At 39.4% G+C, this 25,774-nt stretch overlaps 1 protein-coding gene across 2 annotated transcripts in view; it reads right to left on the bottom strand.

Moving 5' to 3' along the window:
* LOC149225264 (membralin-like protein At1g60995) overlaps positions 1–25,774 on the bottom strand; it is a 180,088-nt gene that overhangs the window by 134,814 nt on the left and 19,500 nt on the right. The gene's annotated exons all lie outside the window — the stretch shown is intronic.

Here is a 25,774-nt window from a genome sequence, read left to right as displayed (position 1 = left end):
GCATAGAAAGAAGAGATAGAACCATGAAAGAAAACTTAATCAGACATTAGAGGTAACTGGATGGATAATATTGAGTGAGAGAAGAAAGTTTTCCCAACAAGAAACCTCCTATGCAGCCAAACATTGCATGGTGAGCACCATATGACTTCAAGGAATGTTACCCTACTGCAGCCTCTATATATGTATGTGACATTATTTCAATTGGAAGTTTATGTGCATAAACAATAATATTTAAAATTCTCCCATTTGCAAATTATTTTATGATTTTTATTTATTATCCCAATCTGACAATAATCAATAGTTAGAATTTATATAGTAGTACAAAAATAATGTCAGTACAAGCTATGATGATCATTTTCTAAACCAAATCTAAGGCTAGTTTTACAGCATATATTAAACTAATATTTTCTTCTTACGTGGCAGAAGAGTAAATGCAATCATGTAGAAAAATTTGACTTAAGTTCAGTGACGAAACAAGTGACTTGGCCCACTGACCCAAATTTTGGTCGGGGTTGACAGATCCCTCAAGTCAAACTCAACTCAAGTCAAACTACAAGTCAAACTCTGGCTTGGTCTGGCCCAATGTTGTGAAAAGCGCGAGCGGGATTAAATCGGCGCCGGGAATGAAGCGGAAAAAATCGGAAAAATCGGGAAAAAAGCGGAAAAAGCGGGAAAAAAGCGTTTGGAACAAAAATATTCATTTTTTTTCATTTTTTTTCAATTTTTTTAATATCTAATCCATCTACAACATAAAATAAATACATTGACACATAAATATGATAAGAAAACTAATATATAAGATGTTTAATATCATTTCTAGCGCTAAAATCACACATAACATTGAAACATGTCCTCAATAGTAAGTCCTGACTCCTGAGTCCCAGCTCAGCCTCAAAATATCAACAAAACATATGATAATGTATCTCATCATGTCATAATGTCATAGACTCATATACAATAAAATGAAAGTCTAATCCTATTGATTTCCTCTGCCCCTCTTGCGAGAAAATGTCACAGCTTTCCCTTTCCCTCTAGATGTAGATGCTGGTGCCTGTGCTGGTGGAAATGGCAGTGGAGTCTGATGTGCTCTAGAAGCTGAAGAACTAGAAGTATGAGGTACAGGAGGTAGACCACGTCCTCTACTGGTGGTAGTGGTAGCCCGGGTAGGCGGTGTCACCTCCTCCTCCTGCTCCTCCTCCCCCTCCACTACATCCTGCACTAACCAATCATCAGCAGAATCCATGAGAGGCCTCTCGGCCTCAACCCTCCATGCAGCAGTGATATCAATCCCATCCAATGAGATGGCATCCACATCAGGTGTCCTCTCAAGTTGCCTCACCCACAATCGAAGATTGTAGTAGATGTAGACCATGTCATTAAGTCGCTGGGACTCCAACCTGTACAAAGATCATGAAATAATAATTAATAATTAATATTATAAAAAAATATTGTTTAATGAATTCAAAAATGTATTTGGAAATTTGCAATATTTTAAATGTTTAAGTGTTAACCTGTTGCGCTTCTTGTTGTGTATTTTTTCAAATACACTCCAGTTGCGGTCACATCCTGAAGAGTTGCATGTTTGGCTAAAGATGCGTACGGCAAGCTTTTGCAAAAGGGGTACTCTGCCACCATACATCTTCCACCATGCATCTACAACAAAATTACAAATAAAATTTTAAATAAACATAAGAAATAAATGGAATTTGAAGAGACAATGAAATTTGAAACAAAGTTACAAACTAAAAAATACCTGGCATTTTAATCATCCTATCAGTGACAGCCATCTCAAAGCCAAATGTGCCACCTGCCATCTTATATGTCTCAATTTGTTTAGAGATCTCTATACGTTGTTATGGAGATCGCACCATCTTCTGGACACAGGATAAGAATCCATCCATGATCTCAGCATCAAAATCAAACCCACATGCATAAGAAAATGCAGGGTTCAGGAAAAGCCCAGCAGCATGAATGGGACGATGGAGTGTGTTGTTCCATTGCTCATCAATCACTCCCCATAGAAGGAGTTGTTTCTGAAACCCATCATCTCCCTTATCATCATAGTAGGCCCGAATGGCTTCTTTGGCCCTGTCCATGGCTTCATACAAATAGCCCATTGCGGGCTTCTCACCATCAACCAACCGAAGAACCTTTACCAAAGGTTCAGTAACGGCGCACACCTCCTGCACTCCCGCCCAGAAGTCTTCCTAGTATGAAACTAGTCTGCATACGGCCTCTCCTTCTGGTTTGCGGCTCATTGACATAGCACGCCACTCCTCTGAAAGAAACATTATCTTCACATCCCACATAGAATTCACGAGGGATTGAAGAGATATGAAACTCGTGGCAAACCGTGTAATGGCGGGGCGCACCAACTCTTTGTTGTTGGTGAATCTTCTCATCAAGCTAAGCACAGATGTATGATTATATATAAATTTTGTGATGCTTTTTGATGAGTCAACAATATCTTTGACAAAGGGAATTTTCCCTATGTCCTCTAACATCAAATCAATACAATGGGCAGCACAAGGTGTCCAAAATAAAGTAGGATGCCTGTCCATAAGCATTCTACCAGCAGCAACATAATTTGCAACATTGTCCGTTATGACTTGGACAACATGTTGTTCACCCACCTCCAAAATAAACACATCCAGCAAATCACATAAAGTTCTTGCATCTTTGATTTGATGAGATGCATCCACAGATTTGATAAACATAGTCCCCTTCGGACAACTAACCAAGAAGTTTATAAGGGTTCTCCCCTTTTGGTCAGTCCAACCATCTGACATAACAGTGCATCCTGTTTGTGCCCATGATGCCCTAAAATCCTCCAATCTTTGGGTGCAGTCACGCTTTTCATCTTGAAGAATCCGGCCTCTGAAATCATGATAAGAAGGGATTTTGTACCCCGGGCCAACACTGGCAATAGCATCAACAGTAGGTTGGAAAAATGGATTATTCCTTACAATGCTGAAAGGAATATCACTCCAGAGGAGAAATTTTGCCATCAACCTGTCAGCTTGTTCTTTTTCAGTTCTTTTTAGCATTGAACCGATAAGATGGTTGTGAACCAAGTGTGGTTCGAGGAACAAAAAATGATGATGCAGCTACCGTATTGACTGATGCTGCAGTAGAACCAGTGCCACTTGGCCCACTTCCTTCAGCTGACCTTTTTAGTTGCCTTTTGAGTTCTTCTTTGGCCTCTCTAGTGTGCTCTAATTCTCCCAATGCTCTCATGGCTCTTTGGATAAGTTCAGGATTTGTATTTATACAGGGCCCCACATCATGTCCAGGGATTTGTGCAAGGTGAAACTTCAACCTGTACACCCCCCCGCATATGTCCTTTCCACACAACTTGCAATTCAAGTTTTGTCTATTATTCGGAGCTTTAGGTTCACCATATTCCCAGAAAGGATCCAATTTCCTTGGCATGTTTGTTTTTGAATTTTGAATTTGCAAACCTATGGGAAAACAAGGATTAGGAAATAGGAATTTAGGATTACAATTTAGCATTTACAAAATTACAAGTTACAAATTTCCAGAATCCAAAGTTCCAAATCCAAGTTACCCAACCAAATGGCAAATGCCAAAAACAACGAAAAAACATAAACAATGTTTAAAAAAAATGAAAAAAATAAAAATAAAAAATTGGTTCCCATAGTCATACCAATTTATCCATCCCAAATCAATGAAAAAATACAAAAAATTCTTTAAAAACAATGAAAACAAAAGGAAAATGGTACCCATATGAAGTTTCCCAACCAAAAACAATGAAAAACAATGTTTTTAAACAAGGAAAACAAAAAAAAATTAATCCACATACCGTTTTTATGGAGAAATTGGTGGTCTCCTCTTGAATTTGTCCTACAAGCACTTAGATTTGCTCACAAACCCTCCAGCTCCTCTCTCCAACACGTTCTCCTCCTCCTACGCGCGCCCACAGTCCAAATGAACCAAAAAAAATCGGAAATCGGATTATAAAACCCGCTGCCCCGGCACCCCACGCTTTTTTCGGAAAAAATCGCCAAAAAAAAATAGCCGCTTTTTACCCATAAAACGCGCAATTAAATCGCTTTAGGGAAAAAAGCGCGCTTTTAACAACACTGGTCTGGCCCTTGCCAGGCACACTAATTGATTTAAACTAACCCAAAAACATTAAAAGGTTTATATATATTATTAGAAAATAAAATAAAAACCAGGAAACAAAAAGCCTAAGTTGCCTTGCCTCATCAAAATTCACAGTTACATCACTTACCATCATAGCTTGCATTCAAGAGTCTGAATTTATCGTACCATACAGAAGTCATGATGTAGCATAGGCACTCATATATACAGGCAGAAGCCCACATATACTCAAGAATAGATATATATTGAAACTAAAGATTACAAGATATAATAATATGCAGTTAAAAATTAAAATTACTGTCAAATATAGGATATAAGAGATATAACTATTCTAATGGACAGAACTCGACATAGCGGTTATTCAGTGTAAATAATAATCATTAGTTATATTGTGTGCCTCTAGTAATTAGTTTCCTACATAGTAATGGGCATAGCTATGCTAATGATTATAGTAATTAGTCATTAGTATACAAAGCAGTCAAATCACTGCAAAGAGTGGGTCTCTTGTCCCACAAACAAGGGGGTCTCATATGTCAATATGGTATCTGGTTAGGCTGTGACCTTCAATTAGATTGTTATCAAAGCATTATTATTAAGATAAAGCACATTAAGTCCCTGACTGAAGTTCCAAAACACAAAACTAAAAAAAATATATTTCATGCATTATTAAAAAAGATTTCAAACAGCAGGGATTAAAAAAAAACAAGTTGTCTTGTCTCAAAAAGAGTCAACAGCCACAGTTACCTCATTTGTCACAAATAGCTTCCATTTGGAGAGTCTGCATGTGGCGTAGCTTACAACAATCCCTACATAGCACCCTTGGCCCATGAGGTCTACTTTACTGCAGAAACCTCGATAAAAAAATCCTTAAACATGAAAGATCGTTCACTAAGATTCGTTTACTAGTTCAACAGGTTTGGTTGGCATACCTGCCTTAACACACTCTCTAGTGTGCTAGTCTCAAATGACAAATTGTAGGTAATGAAATGGCTAGTCTCAATATCCACTCATGGTTCCCCGCGTTAACAAATATCTGGATAAGTTGCAGACTTGTGATCTGTGACAGGTTGCCAGTATCAGTTTGTGTGCCAATTTTCCCATTATAATTGTCTATTTCAATATCTGCTCATCAACCTTTCTAATCAATTTTCTATCCGCCAATGTGCAGATTGGCTTCTGCCTAAAATCAACTTCTGGTCAATTTTCACATGTTCTTTGATTTTCACTTCCCTTCAGATTTCATAGACCATTAATATTGATTTTCACTAACCATTGGATTTCATTGACCATCAGTTATGAATTGACAATCAGTTTTCACTAACCGTCAGGTTTTATGATTCAGTTGTGTCCCTCTTTTTCATCAGTTTTCAGTGCCTATCAACTTTTTCCAAGATTGACTTCTCATCAATTTTCTGAACCCATCAACTTTTCATTTTCAGTTCCCTCCAAGGATCAATATATTTTGGTTTCCACAAATCAACCACCCCTCAATTTTCCTATCACTGCAAAGAGTGGGTCACTTGTCCCACAAACAAGGGGGTCTCATATGTCAATATGGTATCTGGTTAGGCTGTGACCTTCAATTAGATTGTTATCAATGCATTATTATTAAGATAAAGCACATTAAGTCCCTGACAGAAGTTCCAAAACACAAAACTAAAAAAAAATATTACATGCATTATTAAAAAAGATTTCAAACAGCAGGGATAAAAAAAACCATGTTGTCTTGTCTCAAAAAGAGTCAACAGCCACAGTTACCTCATTTGTCACTAATAGCTTCCATTTGGAGAGTCTGCATGTGGCGTAGCTTACAACAATCCATACATAGGCCCATGAGGTCTACTTTACTGCAGAAACCTCGATAAAAAAATCCTTAAACATGAAAGATCGTTCACTAAGATTCGTTTACTAGTTCAACAGGTTTGGTTGGCAATCCTGCCCTGACACACTCTCTAATGTGCTAGTCTCAAATGACAAATTGCAGGTAATGAAATGGCTAGTCTCAATATCCACTCATGGTTCCCCACGTTAACAAATATCTGGATAAGTTGCAGACTTGTGATCTGTGACAGGTTGCCAGTATCAGTTTGTGTGCCAATTTTCCCATTATAAATGTCCATTTCAATATCTGCTCATCAACCTTTCTAATCAATTTTCTATCCGCCAATGTGCAGATTGGCTTCTGCCTAAAATCAACTTCTGATCAATTTTCACATGTTCTTTGATTTTCACTTCCCTTCAGATTTCATAGACCATCATTATTGGTTTTCACTAACCATTGGATTTCATTGACCATCAGTTATGAATTGACAATCAGTTTTCACTAACCGTCAGATTTTATGATTCAGTTGTGTCCCTCTTTTTCATCAGTTTTCAGTGCCTATCAACTTTTTCCAAGATTGACTTCTCATCAATTTTCTGACCCATCATCTTTTCATTTTCAGTTCCCTCCAAGGATCAATATATATTGGTTTCCACAAATCAACTACCCATCAATTTTCCTATCACATTGACTTCATCAGGTTCCACTGCTACTGTTTGCTCACTAGTTCTAACTTTTTAAATTCCCTATTGCTCCTTTCAGCAAGTAACTACTTAGTTACTTGAGTTGTTTCGGTCAATTTCTATTACTCTAATGCTTTAAGTTTCCCCATATCTGCCCAGGGCTGGGTTTCAAAGGTCTCTTTTTCAGGTTTCAAGAGTATAAGTGATTTATAGGGAATTTAAGAAACATCCTCCTAAGTATAAAATTTAGGCAGAATCACTCTATGAATCAAATCACTCAAGACAAATTCTACAAAAAGTCAGTTTGCATCAATCGCTCATCCATTTCTCCTATAGCTTGCTACAACACTCAATTTATTTATGAGTCCCTTCAAAGCCTGATACTGATCAATTTCATCATAGGTGCAGAGGAAATTAGCACAGGTCACTCGTAGGCTTATTTCACCATTATTAAGTCCACTGTAAAAGGTGTCCTAACCCTAAGAACCATTTCAATGCATTAGTCAAGATCTTTAACGTTCTAACAGTCTTTTTGCTCCATTAAACAAATTGTATCCCAACCACTTGCTAAGTTACATACTATATTCATTAGCCTACAAGGTCTCAGTTTTAAGATGGTATACTTTACCTGATTGAATTGGCATAAACAATAGCTAAGCAGTCCATGTTGCTTGCATCTTGTTGAATAGTGGCAAAGATCAATGCTAAACATACAACTTCTATACCAACTATTTAATCCTAACATTTTCAGTCAGAGCTTTCTTTCATTCATCATAAGCATAAAAGCCATACAATTAGCATTAAGATCCAAGGCTTCCCTGTCTAGCATTTCCACTATAATCATTACAATTTAAATCTCTGAATGTTTCCAAAAACGGCTGAGATGTGATCCCCACCCAACATAGAAACATCGAGCAAAATGTCAAATAATAACACTTTTTTTACAAATATGTTAATAACGCATTATCTTGCCGGAATTAAAAAAAAAAAGAATAGGACACATAAATGACACTTTAGAAGGAAAACCAAGTATATATTAATTCTCACAAATGATTACATGATGCAAAATCCAAGATTATCCTTTATAGATGAGACTATACATCCAAGATTCCAAAATGAGCCTTTATACATGAGGCTATACATCCAAAATCAGCCTTTATACGTTCTATATGTGCTGAAAATGAAATAAATCATGAGCTAAAGACCAATGTTTTAAAACTCGGACTCAGACTCAGAACCGGCCAAGAGTTAACTCCAACTCAGTATCGACTCGGACTAGTTGATTCCAATGACTCGGTCTTTGTAAAAAGTACATTAAATATTTAATTTTTAATGAAAAAACATATTTCAAAGATTTTCATTCATGTTTCCAAACTCACAGCATTAGAGTAATAGAGCGAACTTAGAAGACTAGACATCATCAAAGTATGCTCATGAATATATCTATTATATCAAAATGGCACCCAGTGCACCATCCAATACATGTATTATGTAATATATGGAGATCAGAACAAAAACACATAACCAAGGAGGCTCTAAAATTTAAATGGCCTCTACAACAAAACAATACAATTGCTGCTCAAAAACCAACTCCTCAATGCTGCTCCAAATATTTCCCAAGAACCTCCTCAATGCTGCTTTAGAAACCAACTCCAACTGCTCACAAACTCCTCACAAATGCTCACACAAATGCAATGAGAGAGCTGTGAGGAAATATGAGGGGGTTGGGTTGCCTTTATAGGCATGGGAGAGGGGTAGAGGGGCTGTCATTTAGTAAAAAAAATTTAAAAAATTGGAGTCTGCAGCCCGCCTTTCTTTTCCGCCACCGAGTCGGACCATTTTATATCAGGCTCGACCAGTCCGACTGGTCTGTTACGGAGCCGGCCAGCTCGGGGACCAAGTTTGCCAGTTCGGTAATGGACCAGTCCCCAAACCTGTTTAAGAGCCTAATCGGACTGGTGAGGGGTTCAGACCGGTCAACCAGCTTGAGTCCAAGTCAAACCGGCCTAGTTTAAAAACTATGCTAAAGACAAGTGCAATTACATATCCTAATAATTCCCCTCCTCATCCTCATCAACAAAAATAGAACAAGGTGCTTGTTCAACAGAACTAGAGCACGAATTGATTAGAGATAAATTAGTTTATGGAGTGACTAGAGATCAATTTTAGTGGTAGATTAATTAAATTTTTTTGGCCATAGCAGGGCCCCAAACCCTTCTTGGGTGCTTGTGTGAGCCCTCTCAAGCAAAACCAGTCGTGAAAGCAGGGCAAATTAAGCTGAAATTTTTTGGCGGTATTTTCAAAACAGAAAACACCATACAGGCATTTCAACAGCAGTTTGGCCATATTTTGGCGCATTTTGGGTACCATTACACTAGATTGAGGGGCAATTCCTGCAACATAGAGTTAAATCATCCATAACAGAACCGTACACAATAAAATATAACCATTCTGGGCACAAAATTATTCTTCCAATTCATGATAAGGAATCAGGCCTTATCAAACCTACTGCCTGCTAACATGGGCATAATATTTTACATCTAATTATTTACCTAACACACATGCAGCTTACACACATATATAAGAGAAACCATTAGATGAAAGACAAAGGTAATTCCAGAGAAGATCACTGGCTATATAATATGCTTGATCCTTCTCTGCTCAACTTCAGAATATTCTTGCACAAGCACAGCACAGACACATATTTTCCTCCCAGCCACTTCACAAGGGGTACTCTCCTTTCCCTGAGAGCAACCACACTGCATAAGTTGGTGTATAAGAAATATGAACTGTATCAATCTACCCTCTCTCTGAACCCAGTGACCACACAGTGTAAATAGGAAAAATTCAGTATTATTATGAAATATCAGCTGAGACAACTCATAATAAAGACTCTAAAACATAAGCACAGAACCAGCAATACTGACAGATCTATTCTATTCCACCGTACACTGTCTACTCACATCCAGCTAGTTGATTTATCCCCTACTCAACTGCTGGAAGGCCTATTAGAAAAATACTTAGTTTCACTCCTGAGCAATTATTGCATTTGTATCCTCATACAATTCCAACTCAATGATATTTAAAACTTCTTACACATTACCTTCGATTCTTCCTTCTTTCAGTAACGACAAAGGTAAAACCATAAAGGATGATAAAACAGGAAGTAAAGGAATAATTGATGGCCTCATGGGGCAACACATAAACAGAAAACAGAGACTAAATCTTACTCATAGGCAAGAACGTCTCAATTAGCTCATAATACACACAGAGACCAAGATAGACTAATCTCTCAAAAAAAAAATGCTTCCCAGTAAACTTAACCCATAAAGTGAAGCAATTCCCTTGTTGCAATTGTTTCCACATAAGGGAATTACTATTAGCACTTTCTCACAAAATTTATCTTGCTGAAAATATGTTTATGAAGTGGTGGAGCCTTTCTTCCATCAACTCTGAGGTATTTATAGAATTCTCAAGAAGGGAAACAGCAAATAATGGAGTAACATTGAAGGTTGGGTTAAGTGACGAGCCAACTAACTTGGAAATAACTACACAACAATAGCTCTGCACATTCTATCTTTAACTTAAGTGGACAAATTGGGTTACATGGATAAGGTATCATCTTAGCTCTGATTGCTCAGATTGGCTCAACCGACCAAGCACTGCTTGTCTAACTCATGAAAACACATTCATATTTAACATTTTTATTTATATAAAAATCATTTTACCATTTTCAATTTATGTGTAAATTTCGCCTGGGTTTATTTGAACCCTCTTAAATATTATTTAAATTAAAATAGCCCAATTAGCATGGGTTTTGCCCAACTGTGATGTAATAGGGCATGCGACCAGATGTTGTGCAGCCCTCAGCTCTGTTAGACGAGCAATACTAGTCTTTGACTCTGAACTGCGTTGTGCTCACTCTGCCATGACATGTGCCTAAGGTCTCAACCACTCTAAGAACCACGATACAACTAAGGCCTCTATTGCCCTGGGTAAGAACATTAAAGAGCCCCTGCACGAACATACATGCCTCAATTCATTCTAGCCAAATCATTAGCTCCAAAACATTAATCAGAATAAACACACATCTCATTAACCCTTTTTCTCAAGGATTCCCTAACTATTGTCTGGTCCTGCAATGTTAGAAATCTCAACATGACAACATTCAATGCATTCATATGTCCCACCATATATATACAACATGCCAGGAAACAAATATTAAGTCCATAATCCCAAATTCACTGACTGTAACTAAAAAGTGTTGTGGCCAAACCTAGGTTTTATTATAATGTCCAAAATGTCAGGGTTTACATGCATCCCTTCTTTAACAAACTTTTAGCACATACCATCATAACATGGAAATGTAAACATATCCTCATCCTATGAAGATATGGCTTTGCGCAAAGCAATGCAGTATATAGCTAGTCCCACTCTCTGCAAGATTTTAAACAGTCTTGTAAACCAAGGAAGCATATTTGAAGCCCTTCCCAATTCTCACTGAACTCTGTTGCACCCTGATAGCCAGAAAACTGTCACCAACATCATAGATTCTACTTGTACTGTGAGCATCAATGTAACTCTTTGGCCAATGCTAGCCTTTCTTCAACCCCTACCTAATTTATGTTTCTTTTCCCACCATCCCTTGAATCATCTCAAGACCAAACATGACTCAGTCTTCCAAACAGTCCCAACTTAAGGGAATATTGATTGAACTGCCATACCAGCCTTTGTACAGTGCCATCTCCAATAAACTAGGATATAAATTGCTGTAGCCAAACTCTGCTAAGAAAGAATGTACACTTCCCACCAACTTTGTTGGTCCATGACATTTATTCTCAACATGCCTTCCATTGCCCAATTCACACTCAAGGCAATAAATAATGCTAAAATTCAATTTCACACGCCACCTAAAAAAAATCAAAGATTCGACGTGAACAAGGAATATCCTTCCAAAGTAATCTTCATCGACACAACTTGCAGTCAAACAAACTCACAAGTTAAATGTTATGAAACCAGCTCACAAAAAGATAGAAAAGATAGATCAATGCCTTAAAAATCAAACTCTTCGAGAGGGCAACCTCCTTTAAATTACACAAATGAACAATTCTTGGATGATACAAATGACAAAACCTCCTTTCTATATATAGGAGTCTAAGGGGTCATAATATAATCAGAACCGACATAACAATAATAATGTAAGGGCACAACAATAACGATATTGGGCTTCTATGGGACACAATAATAACAATATGGGGACTACAGGAGCACAACAATATAATAAGGAGGTTGCACTAATAACAATAAGGCGTTACACTAGTAGTATAGGGACCTAACATGCCCCTCTCCTTCAAAAAGTGTTGTCCTTAACGCTTGAGTAGTTCTGGATGCTTCTGTATAAAATTCTCGTCCTTCCATGTGGAATCTTCAGCGGGTAAGTTCTTCCACTTGATGGGATACTCTGAAATTGATCAATTTCGCAGCTGTCAGGTTCTTGTTTCTGTGACTGCTTCAGGTTCCAACAAGATTTTTCCTTCCTCGTCAAGTTCCGACAATATTGTTTGAACTGGGAGCTTGTCACCTATAACCTTCTTTAAGCATGAAACATGGAACACTGGGGGCACTTGGGAAGATGCAGGAAGCTCCAATTCGTATGCCATAGTACCAATCTTTTGCAGCACCTTGTAAGGACCATAGTACTTTGGTGATAATTTATTATCCTTAGCTTGCTTGAGGGACTTTTGTTTGTATGGTTGTATTCGTAAAAATACCCAGTCGCCTACATCAAAACTTCTTTCGCTGCGATGTTGATTTGCCTGTTGTTTCATTCGATTCTGCACGAAAGTGAAGTTATCCTTTTTCTTCTTGTTATGTCCTCCTATCTTGAGAGTTTGAGTGGTAATTCCTACCAATGCATTACAAGATATGGTCTGATTCATTTCTTCTTTCTCTGGGTTTGGTTCCTGGTGTATATCCTCTTATAATGACATTTCTTGATCCTTTTCTTCCTCCTCTTCACAATCAATATAAAATAATTTCTTCTCAGCACACTTATGACCTTTAGTGTATTTGCTATCACAGCTGTAACAAAGGCCATTTTCTCCTTTTTCTTCCAACTGTTGTGGTGTCAACCTTGTAGGTTGTGGGAGGCTAGGAGCAACAACACTTCCATCTTTATAATTGTGAGTGTTCGGATTCCTTGTTGCCATAATTTTGCTTTCCATTTTTCTTGCCAACTTGAATGCCTTCTCCAATGAATCAGGTTCCCAAAGGCAAACCTCATGTTGAATGTTATCCTTTAAAGTCCCTATGAAGACATCAATCCTCTGCTTCTCTGGAATATCATTTACCCTTATATTCAATTTTTGGAAGTCCTCAATGTGGTCTTCCATTGAACCCTTTGTTTGAGATTTATCAATTGGCTAAAGAAGGTGTTTCTCTTTGTATCCTCATAATGTGCTATCATTTCCTCCGTGAAAATTGACCAAGTGACAAGTGGTTTACGAGAAAAAAGCCCGTTATACCATAAAAATTGATTCAGTTCTAAATATAAAGATGTAATATGTACCTTTTGTAATAGTTGCACATCATGTAGATCAAAATATTTCTCCATTTGTAGTATCCATGTTATGGGATCCTTGCCATCAAACTTCCTCATATTGATCTTTGGAATATGGCGGGTCTTCAATCCAATGTTAGATTCTATGAAATCATGATTAACATTTTTTTTTCTCATCATGAGTTTCCTCTACTACCTTTTCGTCATTAGGAGGTCGTTCTTGTAGCAGCTTTGTCCCACCTTCCTTCAAACCTTCCATGTCTTTCTACAAATCTTCCATGCCTTTCTCAAAATCTGCTTCCATGGCACATATAAAATTATTTATCTTAGCTTCGATCGCATTCTTCAAATCATCCATCCAATTTTGCTTACTAGGTGTTTCTATTTTCTTGATTTAAGTCATTATTTTTCTTGCTTTTAGGAGCTCTATATTTAAACAACTGTAACTCTGTACCTTCAGATCTCCAGGTTCTGAAATTTTGGCCTGTGGTAGCCCTCTGAGTCCTCTTTCTAACCCCACCACTCTGATCAATATTGGATTCTTCAATCAAGAGTTATGCCAAATCTCCTACGATGACCTGATTATAGATTGGTTCAGTAGAGCGAACTTGTACAACCTATCACGTGTCACTGTTTAGACCTTCGGACCTGAAAAATACACAGAAAAGTACAATCTGTCCTCTTTCTGTAACTTCTTACGAAATTTCAATCTGATGCTCAGAGAGAAAGTTATGACGATTTTCCCAAGGTCACCTACTTGGAATGTAATTTGGGAGTCTGCAAAACCCCTAAATGTCTTTGACCTTATTTCCGAAAATATAGCAAAATAAGTTCTGAAATTCGGGCCCGAGATTCACCAAGATTTCGACTCAAATGGGTTTTAATTTTAGAGTCTGAACCTTCGTAGAAAAACAATTATAGCAAAAATTCCACGATGCCCTGTTTGCGATGGAATTATGGAGCTTGCAAAAACCCTACCTTCCTCAGATCATATCTCTGAAAATATAGTGAGACAAGACCTGAAATTCGGACCTAAGGTTCAAAACAATTTCAGTTCAAATGGGTTTTTTTAGATTTTGAAACTTCGTACAGAAAAAGTTATAGAGAAAATTCCAAGATGACCTTTTTGGAGCAGCGAAACCCTAGAATCCAAAGCTCTGATACCAAATGTTATGAAACCAGCTCACAAAAAGATAGAAAAGATAGATCAACGTCTTAAAAATCAGCGTCTTCGAGGGGGCAACCTCCTTTACATTACACAAATGAACAATTCTTGAATGATACAAATGACAAGATCTCCTTTCTATATATAGGAGTCTAAGGGGTCATAATATAATCAGAGCCGACATAACAATAATAATGTACAGGCACAACAATAACAATAGTGGGCTTCTATGGGGCACAATAATAACAATATGGCGACTACAAGGGCACAACAATAATAAGGGGGTTGCACTAATAACAATAAGGGGTTACACTAGTAGTATAGGGGCCTAATGTTAAGATCCTTGCAATATCCAATGCATCATAGGTGATGATCTTTACTAGGGTAAAAAGCACACTCTTGGTAAGTTTAACAACAACTACCAAGATAGAGTTGTGACTTCACTGCAACATTGGCAACCTTAACACAGAATCAACTGAAATCACTGCTCATTTTTGTTTGAGAATTTCATGCAAAATGGATGTAAAAGTCATGTAGTCACACAATGCTTGGCCTTCATTCATTGACACTCCAAACATCTCTCCACATACTGTGCAACATTCCCTTTCATACCCAACCAAAAGAAGATTCTCTTCAAATCAAGACAAATTTTTCATTCTTTGTTGTGTTGAGTAGGGTGCAACGTGTGCGTCATTCAAAATTAAACTACAAACATTTCCATGCATTCGAACATAAATCTTCTAAAGCTACCAAAGTAATCCATCATTATACATGGAGTGCTCATCAAACTTAGATTCCATGTTAGCCTAGTTACTCCTCATATTGGCATGAGTGGTAAATCGTGATTCTTGTCAGATTACAGATTTTTCAGGGGTAACTTACCAGCCTGTTAATGGTACACACTTTGATTTTTGCTCAAGGATGGTTGAGCATAGTGGTCCTTGATGGACAACGCGGTTGATGGTCTTGACTCATGTTGCTTTCTTCATTCCTTGATGCTTGGTTATTGGATGGTGATGATGTTCAAGGGTGTTAATTGTCTTCATGCCTTGATTCATGACTTAGATGACAGTGCTAGTGCTTTTCTTCATAGTTATTGCTCCTTGCATGTTTGTATGATGAGACAAGGTTATGGTTGTGTTGACAGGGCAGAATGTCCCAGCAACAGTCCAGGGTTCTCTCCAGTACGAGGTCCCAATTAGACCTCATACCGTTTGTAATAAGAGATCCATTTGGATTCTGTCCCGGTGACCATTCTTTCTTTAAGGATGCTGTGAGGTGTTAACAATCATCACAGCAGGGGAATGCAGATTCTAACCTAAAATTATCTAGTGCACTAAGATGGAAAAAGCGTAAGCTAGCTAGCAGTGAAAAAAAGCGAACACACAACTGCACAGGCAAGGAAACAGTTAGCCGTAATCCATGACAGCAACAGCTGCTCAACTTGTTAGAACAAATGAAGAATAGTCAACATTTAGATCTATACAGTGCTCATAAATGAAAGTACAGAAACTATAACAGAGAGTATGTGAGAGAAACTATCTAATTTATGGAATAGTCCATAACCTAACAGTAAACTTCCCACAAAACACACACATACATGAGTTGTTCAAAAATAGTCAAAAACATGAACAAGATGCATGAAATCATACAGTTCCATCAAAGGCCTTTTGGGGCTTCTAAATATTATAACAGTGAATATAGAAGTATCATCCTCCTAGCTCTGGTCTGTAATAGAATCAAAAACTTTAAAAATTCTGAACCTAGATTCTAGAATTTGAAACCACTTCTACCGAGAGTTTTGCAAATTTATAGGCAGAGATGAGTAACTGCCATCTGTGACTGTTGACCTTCTGAGCAAGTCAATTACAACTCTTCAACTTCCCATTATTTATAAATTCAATAAAGGAAAATAGTTTTGAAACACTCAGAAATATGTTGACAGTTGTTATGATCTGAGTGGATCTTCAGTGGAGGACATCATGATGTCTTCAAGAAATGCAGCCACATAATCTCATTGGATGATGTAATCACTTGATCTTCCAAGCAACAAGCCCTCTATGCTATCATGGTCTTCAATTGTGTCTTGGGAAAGCATTGATCTATCCCTCTCCAGTGAAAACAAGAATAATTTCATGGTAATGTGCAGCTGACAATGTTCCACTAGCTAGGCCATATACTCCTCCAGTTTCTCATGTAACTTCAAAGCATCTAGATAACAATGATGGAAGCATATGTCTATTCCTGTGTTGATTCTATGGACTTCCATTGAGGTCTAAAGATATTCTCTGGGCTTCCGTTACTACTAATCTACAGCACACAGTACTCCTTGCAGCTAGGTGCTTTGCTTCATGGTTGGCTCCTAATAGGAACATCAATGAGGATATTGGACAACAGCTCCCTTGCATTCAGCAGTTATTCAAACTCCTTGCTTACTCCTTTTCACTTGCCTTGGTCTTACCCTGGGCTCCAATTGATGGAGTTTACTCATTCTACTGATATGTGCCACTGTTTCAGGTGATTCGCAAAATACAGTAATTCTTATAGCTGAGGGCTTCCCTTCTTGGCTAGCTTTCAAAGTGATAGTCACTGGATTGAAATCTTCCGCACAATCAATGAAAACAACATGCACCCATTATACAGATTAACATGACATGCAAGATGTGCAGAAGATTGAAGGACTGGTTTCCAAATTGGCTGCGATTGTGCCAGGTAAAAAGTTTCAGTGGTGAGGAGACCAAAAGACTAATAAATTCGACCCAGGAAGCACTCTTACCCATCACAATTGCATATTCAATATTCTGACCAAGATGGCCTTGCATTTCACCATCCCCTTTGACCAATTTTTCTATAATCTTCAATAGTTCAGCAGAGAGAGAAATAGTACAAATACATAAATCTGTAATTTTAGGACAGCAGCAGCAAACCCTAACCAGCAAAGTCAAAGCTGGTCAAACAAGATAGAAATGACCTCCAATATACTTGGTCAATATCCCAGTCAACTAGGCCTCCAACAGCAAGAAGAGGCAGCCCATAAACAGTCCGAAAAACCCAGTCAAACACAGTCAATCTGAAGTCAACCTGCTGCCACAAACTAGGGCAGTCAACACTGGTCAAACCAGAGGTCAGAATGCCTTGGTTTGTGTGCCAAAATCTGTGGCCTGCCTAGGAGAGACAGCCACACCAAAACCACACTCAAGAAAGGTCAACGTTTGGTCAACGCTGGTCAAAACGTCTTGCTGCAGCCCCAGTCAAACTTGGTCAACGCAGTCAAACAGATCTGCGTCTTCTTTCCTGCGTCCTCCAACTTCGTCCTCTTCTTTCCCACATGTGTGTTGCTCCTTGTGTGTAAACCCAATCAACTAAGGAGAGAAGAATGTGAGAGATGAGATGAGTGAATAATGCCTCAACCTATCTTGTATTTATATGAAATGTTGAGCATGTGTGCCACACATTTAGCTACTGGCCGACCTTGACAATTTGTCAAGTAAATACAAATAAATTCATATCTCCATAAATACTTGTCGGAATCAGATGATCGTTAGATCAATCCTACACCTCTCGATGAGAGGAATCCAAGAAAAATATCAACTTCCATAAATAAGATGACCCACATGGAGTTTGGCCCTAGTTGCCAATTTTAACACTCCCTCTCAACTAGGGAGAACTCCATCTGCTAAACCATCTAACCATCGGTACTATCTTTGCCATCAAATGCACTGCTCGGCTCTGCTCTGCTAAACTATGAAGAAGAAGAAATGATCAATGACGTATCATACCATCATCCTCCATTGACCCGAAGTCAGTCCTAGAGAGTGTGTCATACCACTCTTACCGATCCTAGATCAATGGAGGTCATCCTAGCATAGGGAGTACGGTAGATACAACGATGCGTCCATTGATAGTACTACTATGGTCCCTAACCCCATTTCCCTACTCATTGGCCAGACGAGAGGTACTTCCCATGAGTCCCAGACTGCATGGGTAGGATGCCTCGACAGGAAAACCATTCATCATGTCCCTAAGTTTCCACAGGGTATCACAGGGGGAAGGTTGAACCTTTCACCATGAACATAGCGCACCACTAGAGGAGGGTGAGTAGCCCTATGGTCGCATGTCACTCCAAGACGCCCCCCGGAGCTCCCAGAGCTTAGTGCATCCATCATGCAGGACCCTCATAAGAGGGTCGCTCAACAACTCCAAGTCGTTCTCGGAAAGTCAAGAATTTGACCTTTCCTAGGGGCTTCGTCAGAATGTCAGTGACCTACTCATCTGTACCGATATGTTGGAGCCTTATTGCTCCCCGCTGTACTATATCCCGGATAAAGTGGTACATGATATCGATATGCTTGGAGCGATCATGAAATACGGTATTCTTCGATAAACGAATCCCACTCTAGTTGTCACACAGGATCACGGTAGTATCTAATGTAAATCCAAACAGCTCACTAAAGAGCTTCCGCAACCAGATAACCTCACAAGAGGCCATACTCGCAGCAATGTACTCTGCCTTAGCGGTGCTCAAATCCACCGACTTTTGATTCCTGCTCATCCAGGATATCGAGGCAGAGCCCAAAGAGAAACAGCACCCGGAAGTGCTCTTTCGGTCCACCACACTTCCTGCCCAATCAGCGTCAATATATTCATGTAGTCTCACATCTCCAGCAGTGTATCTCAACCCATGGGTGATTGTGCCACGAAGGTATCTCAACAGATTCTTGGAACCAATCCAATGTGAGTGGTGAGGCTCAACCATATGTTAACTCAACGTGTTGATTGCAAAACATATATCCGGACGGGAGTTCACCAAGAACATTAATGCTCCGATGAGTTGAAGACACTCAGTAGCATTTTGCAAAACATGTTCAGTAGCACCACCGCTTAACTTCCTGAAGTCAAGCTCCATCGGGGTAGTCACGAGCTTGCAGTCCACCATACTGAATCTCTCCAATATCATCACCACATATTTCCTTGAGATAGGAAAATCTCCCCTGGCTTCTGCCAGACTTCTAGTCCTCGGAAATAGTGCATCAGTCCTAGGTCCTTCATCTCAAACTCGGAAGCCAACTCCCTCTTACATTTGTGAATGAGAGGGTCTGCACCTGTCAAAAAGAGGTCGTCAACATACAGCACCAGTATGAGAGGTTTATCATCTTCAACCTTAAAGTAAAGGTTAGGGTCGGCTTCACTCCTAGTGAATCCCAGCTTCATCAAGTACCTATCGATTCTCTCATACCAAGTTCGGGGTGCTTGCTTCAGCCCATAGAGGGCTTTCTTCAACTTGCATACATGAGATTCTCGATCATGAATCTCAAATCCTTCGGGTTGTTCCACATAGACTTTCTCGTTGATCGAACCATGCAAGAACGTGGTCTTGACATCCATCTGATGTAGGTTCCATCCTTGCGAAGCAGCAAGGTCTATGATCGAGCGGATGGTAGTATATCGAGCAACAGGTGCAAATATCTCGTCATAGTCTATACCTTCCTTTTGAGAGAAGCCACAAGCGACAAAACGAGCCTTGTACTTTTCAGCACTTCTATCAGCTCCATGCTTTATCTTGTAAAGCCACTTCTACGTTTTTCTGTTTTGAGGGAGAGTTCTTCGAGCAAACCTGCGGGGTTGCCATGGGCTCACCCCTTTCCCCTGTTGTTGCTAATCTTTTCATGGAAGATTTTGAGTCCAAGGCTCTAAACTCTTCCAGGCTCCTGCCAAAGCTTTGGAGAAGATATGTGGATGACACCACTGTTATCTGGCCTCACGGCCAAGAGGAATTAAATCTCTTCTTCATTCATCTCAATAATCAATCCTCTGCCATTAAGTTCACCATGGAGCAGGAGGTCGATGGTTGCCTTCCGTTCCTCGATATTCTTATTTCTAAGAATAGTGATGGTTCCCTCGGCCACCGGGTTTTTCGGACGAAAACGCATACTGAGCAGTATCTTCATGCCAGTTCCCATCATTTCCCGGCTCAAAAGTTGGGTGTTCTCAATACCCTAGCTACTCGGGCCCTAAGGATCTCGGATAAGGAGAGTTTGGAGAATGAAAAATCCCATCTCCTTGATGTCTTTGTTGAGAACGGTTATAGTAGATTCCTGGGTCAGAGGGCTTTCGTTAAAGCTTCGAAGAATTCGCTATCTCATCGAGAACCGAAGGAGCGAATTCCTGGTGTCCTTCTTCCTTATGTTCAGGGGACTACTGATAAGATTGGTAGGATTCTCAGGTCGCATGATGTTCCTGTGACCTTTAGGCCCCTGAACACCATTCGCATGTCCCTCAGATCAGCAAAGGATCCTATCGACCCTAAAGATATGAAAGGTGTGTACTTGATCCCCTGTTCTTGTGGGACAACCTACATTGGGGAAACTGGTCGCTCCATTAACCAGAGGATTAGTGAGCATGCTGCTGATCTTAAGCATAGGCGTACTAAGTCTTCCACTTTGGCTGAGCACGCCGAGAAAACCAATCATCATGTTTGTATTGAGGAAGCTAGTGTTATTGCTAAGGTTTCGCACTTCCATCATCGGAAATTTAGGGAGGCGCTTGAGATTGAAAAGAGGCTGAGTAATCTCAATAGAGATGATGGCTGGAAAATCAGTCGATGTTGGGTCCCAGCACTCTCGTCCTAATCCTCGTCTTTTTTTTTTTTTTTTTAGTAGTATTATTTTTATTTATTTATGTATTTATTTAATTTAATTAATTATTTATTTATTTATATTTTTTACTCATTTTGTTTTTCCTTCCTAATTTTCCTTCTTATTTTTAATAATTTATTTGTAACGAAATATTATCACTAAGTATTTTTAATTACTAATCTAACTTAAAAAAATAATAATAATAATAATAATTTTTGAATTATATAATCATCTTATTTTAGGGGGTTGGTCCCCCTAGGTAATATAATTTAACATAATTTTAATATAATGTAATAATATAATTTTAACTTTAGATATAATTTTAATATAATTTAGTTTTAATTATATTTTAATTTTAACATAATTTTAATATAATTTAATATAATTTTATCATTACAAACTATTATCATATAAGTTTCATTAATAAAAAAGTTTTCACTTAATTATTTTATTTTTCTAAGGGATTCGTCCCTCTATGAGAAATATTTTTTCCCTTAGATATAACTTTTTAATTATTTATCTCTAACTAACTATTTTTATAAATTATTTTTACTAATTGAACATAATTATTTTTTTTTTTTTTTTTTTTGAGGGACTGTCCCCCTCTAGGGTAATTTTTCCCCTTAGATATGATTTTATTTATTTGTCTTTAACTAACTATTAACATAAATTATTTTTAGGTTATAATTGAACTAACTATTATATATTTTTAATTATTATTTTTAATATTTTTATCACATTATTAATTTATTTAAAGGGCTGGTCCCCCCGGGTAGCATTTTTTAGGATTCCTAGTCAAAAGTAGTTGTTAGTCTTTTTAACCGCTGGGGGCTTTGCTCTGCCTATTTAAACTGCTAGGCTGGATCTGGTTCTTCAACTTGTCCTGACGATGAACCACACTGGTTGGTTCGAAACGCGTCGACAAATGATGTCTCATGTGACATTCGCCGAAAAATATTTTTTGTAAACTTGATATGGATCACAGAAGCCTAAACTCTATTAACAATTTTGTCCTAGGGTCTGGGGACCACATCCCAGACATTGTTCTTCATGATGGACTCGTATTCCTCAGTCATAGCATCCTTCCATACTTGATGCTTCACAGCTTCTGCGAACAATGAGGGCTCATTTTGAATGATCGTGCTCATAATGGTCAAGTATCCATGATACCTGGTCGGCTTCTTACTTTCCCGGAAAGTCCCTCTGGGTGCAATGTGTCCTTCAACATCATCAAGTGTCCCCCTAAGCCATGAGGGCCTCTTCCTAGAAGAGGAAGGCTCTTGCGGAGGGGGATCAATAGGGTCCATAGGTTCTTCCACTTCGGGCATCGTTTCATCTTGCTTTTCCTTCAATTCTCTGGTGTCAGCTTCTCCAGATTTCCTTAGTATAGGAAGATTGTCAACTTTGTTAAGAGCCATATCTTCGTCAAAGGTGACATCATGGCCAATCTCGACTTCCCTTTGACCAACCACATAGATTCTATAGCTCTTAGTATTTTCTCTATAGCCCACAAAGATTCCCTTCTTTCCAGATGCACCCAATTTATTCCTTTTCTCTTTCGGCACATAAAAATAAACAAGACTTCCAAAAATTCTAAAATGAGATACATCAGTTTTCTTAACAGTGAACATCTCTTCGGGAGTCAACTTCCTACCTTGAGATCTATTCCATCTACCTTGATTTGCGGTGACTTGAAGCCACATGTGCCATTGGAGGGTTAGTTGGAGTTGGTTACACCTTGGAGCTTGAGCTTGATGATTTGGCACACATATACTTGAGCACTCCATTTTTTAGCATCTATTTCCAAGATAAGGACTTGAGGAGACTATTTGCACATGTTTCCATGGGTTTTGGAAAAGATGTCCACTTGAGGAGTTGGATTGCACACTTGTACATGCTTATTGATGAGGTTTCCTTGCACACTTTTCTATGTCACCTTGATGAAGGTGTCCACATTTTCAGCACCTATTCAATTCACCATAACTACTTCTATTTTGGGATGATGGACATGTGCCAAATGGAGACTCTATTGTCTCATTCTACATTTCATTTCATAAGATGACCTAGTCTATAAGCCATACATGTGGATGAGTTTGGCAATTTGCACACTTTTCTATGTAGCGAAGAATGTGCTTTGCAGCTACCCAGTGCACCTTCCTGGGCTCAACCATGAACTAGCTAAGTGTGTTCACTGCAACGTATATATTTGGCCTAGTGTTGGCCAGATACATCAAGGACCCAATAAGCTGCCTATACAATGTGGAACCCACAAAACTAGAATCTGAAGCATGAAGCTTCTTCCAGTTGGTGATCATAGGTGTAGACATGGGTCTACAGTCTGCCATGTGAAATCTGCTCAACGCATCCACAACATACTGCCCCTGCCCCAAAAATATATGCCCCTCTCCTGCCACACCTCAAGCCCCAAAAAGTAATGCATCAGCCCAAAGTCCTTCATCTTGAACTCCATAGCAAGATCCTCCTTGCAACCACTAATCAGTTTCTCTGCCCCAGTAATGAACAAGTCATCAACATACAACACAAGAATGAGCGGACCATCCCCTACAACAATGTAGAGTAGGTTCGGATCTGCATCAGTCTTCATGAAACCCATCTGTTGCAAGTAAGTATCAATCATCAAATACCAAGCTCTCGGAGCTTGCTTAAGTCCGTAGAGTGCTCGCCTCAACCGGCATACATGGGTCTCCCGCCCAAGTACCTCAAAGCCCTGTGGCTACTCAACATACACCTCCTCTATAACTCCGTTCAGAAATGAGGTTTTCACATCCATCTGATGGATCTACCAACCCATTTCTACAACAATAGAAATAAGGGACCAAATAGAAGTGTATTGAGCTACGGGAGTGAAGGTCTCATCATAGTCAACTCCCTCTATTTGTGAGAACCCTCTAGCCACAAACCTCACCTTGAACTTCTCAATGCTGCCATCCACAGCGTGCTTGATCTTGTAGAGCCACCTAGAAGTCACAACTAACTTGCCCTCAGGCCTAGGCAACACTTCCCAGACATTGTTCTTAATGATAGAGGCATACTCCACCATAGCCTCTCTCCATACCTCCTGGCTGGCAACTTCCTCATAACTAGTAGGCTCAAAGTCAACAATGGTGGTAGCCTTGGCTACATAACTACAAAACCGCTCAAGTGACACACTCTCCTTGTTCACCCTCTTCGGAGGACCAATAGACTCTGCTTCCTTCAAGGTGTCTTGAAGCCACTTGGGCCTCCTCTTCCCTGAAGAAGCTTCCCCATAGGGAACCTCATCCTCTGCCCCCCAGTTTGGTGAACCTGAAGGTTTGCTAACTGGTCCTGGTGTGCCTGTACCAGCACATGTCCTCGAAGAACCTGTACTGGCACCTGCGCTTGTGTCAATTGAAGTGTCATGTGAACTTTGTACCAATGGACTCCCTAAAGAAGTGCTCGGTGAACTCGCCACTGGTGCCCCAGATGTCACTGACACTGAAGTACCTCTTGTACCAGTCGATCTAGAACCCTGAGGCCCTGCTCCATGTACCTAACCTCCCTACTGAGGAGAAGTCTGTGACTCTCTCTCATCATAGTCATGTGATCTCCGATAGGCCCTCTCCTCGAACTTCACATCCCTCCTAATCACCACTCTCTGTTTAGAAGGAATGACGATCCGATAGGCCTTCGAAATCTCGTTGTAACCCATAAAGATACCCTTCTCTGCCATGGGTTCCAACTTTGTCCTCTACTCGTTGGGGATATAATAATATGTGAGACATCCAAAGATACGAAGATGTGCCACATGAGGCTTCTCTCCAGTGAAAGCCTCCTCTGTAGTCATATTCCCCAATACTTTGTGAGGACTCCTGTTTTGAAGATAAACAGCAGTATTGCAGGCCTCAACCCACAAAAACAAAGGCAACCCCTAATCATAAATCATCGCTCTAACAACCCCAACAATAGCTTTGTTCTTCCTTTCAGACACCCCATTCTGCTGGAGGTTGTAAGGAATCCTGAACCCTCTCCAAATGCCCTCTTGTGCACAGAAGTCAGAAAACCCACCATCGATGTACTCACCACCATTGTCTGACCTCAAGACCCAAATCTTCCTACATGTCTGCTTTTCCACAAGAGCTTTGAACTCTTTAAAGCGACTGAAGACCTCACCCTTAGTCTTCAGGAAATATATCCAAGTCCTCCTAGAGTAGTCATCAATGAATATAGCATAATACTCATAACCACCCAAAGACACATGAGACATACAGCCACTAACATCAGTATGAATCAAGTCTAGTATACCTATAAATCTGTTGTCGCTCGCTGGGAATGGTAACTTGGTGTACTTGCCCAAAACTCACCCTCTGCAGACCTCATAATGCTCGACACTAAAATCAGGAACTCCAGTAGTCATCTCCCTCAATACTCTCAAAACTCCATGATGCATATGTGCCATCCTCCAGTGCCATAACTCGCACAAGTCTCTACTGCTGGTGGTAACTAGTGTGAGTGCTACCAAATGTGCTACTCACCATTGCTCCTGCCGACTGAAAACTGAACCTGTATAGTTTCCCAGAGCGAACTCCAATCACTTTGGCCGAAGTGATGAAAGCTCCCTTGGGATGCATCAATACCTGCCCTCTTGAGAAAGTGACGTCAAACCCCTTCTCCTCCATAGCAGACACTGAAATCAAGTTCTTATCCCCGGAACATACAAAACATCTATGACCTTCAAAGGAGGCAAAGACACAATCCCCACACCAACAGCTCTCACAATGCGGTCATCTCCTAGTACAATCTCAA

This window comes from Pinus tabuliformis, chromosome J (genome assembly GCF_031772625.1).
Source record: "Pinus tabuliformis cultivar Carrire ecotype Pingquan chromosome J, CPIR1, whole genome shotgun sequence".
Lineage (NCBI taxonomy): Eukaryota > Viridiplantae > Streptophyta > Pinopsida > Pinales > Pinaceae > Pinus > Pinus tabuliformis.
Note: the sequence above shows the minus strand (reverse complement) of the source record. Positions and strands in the feature narration are given on the sequence as shown.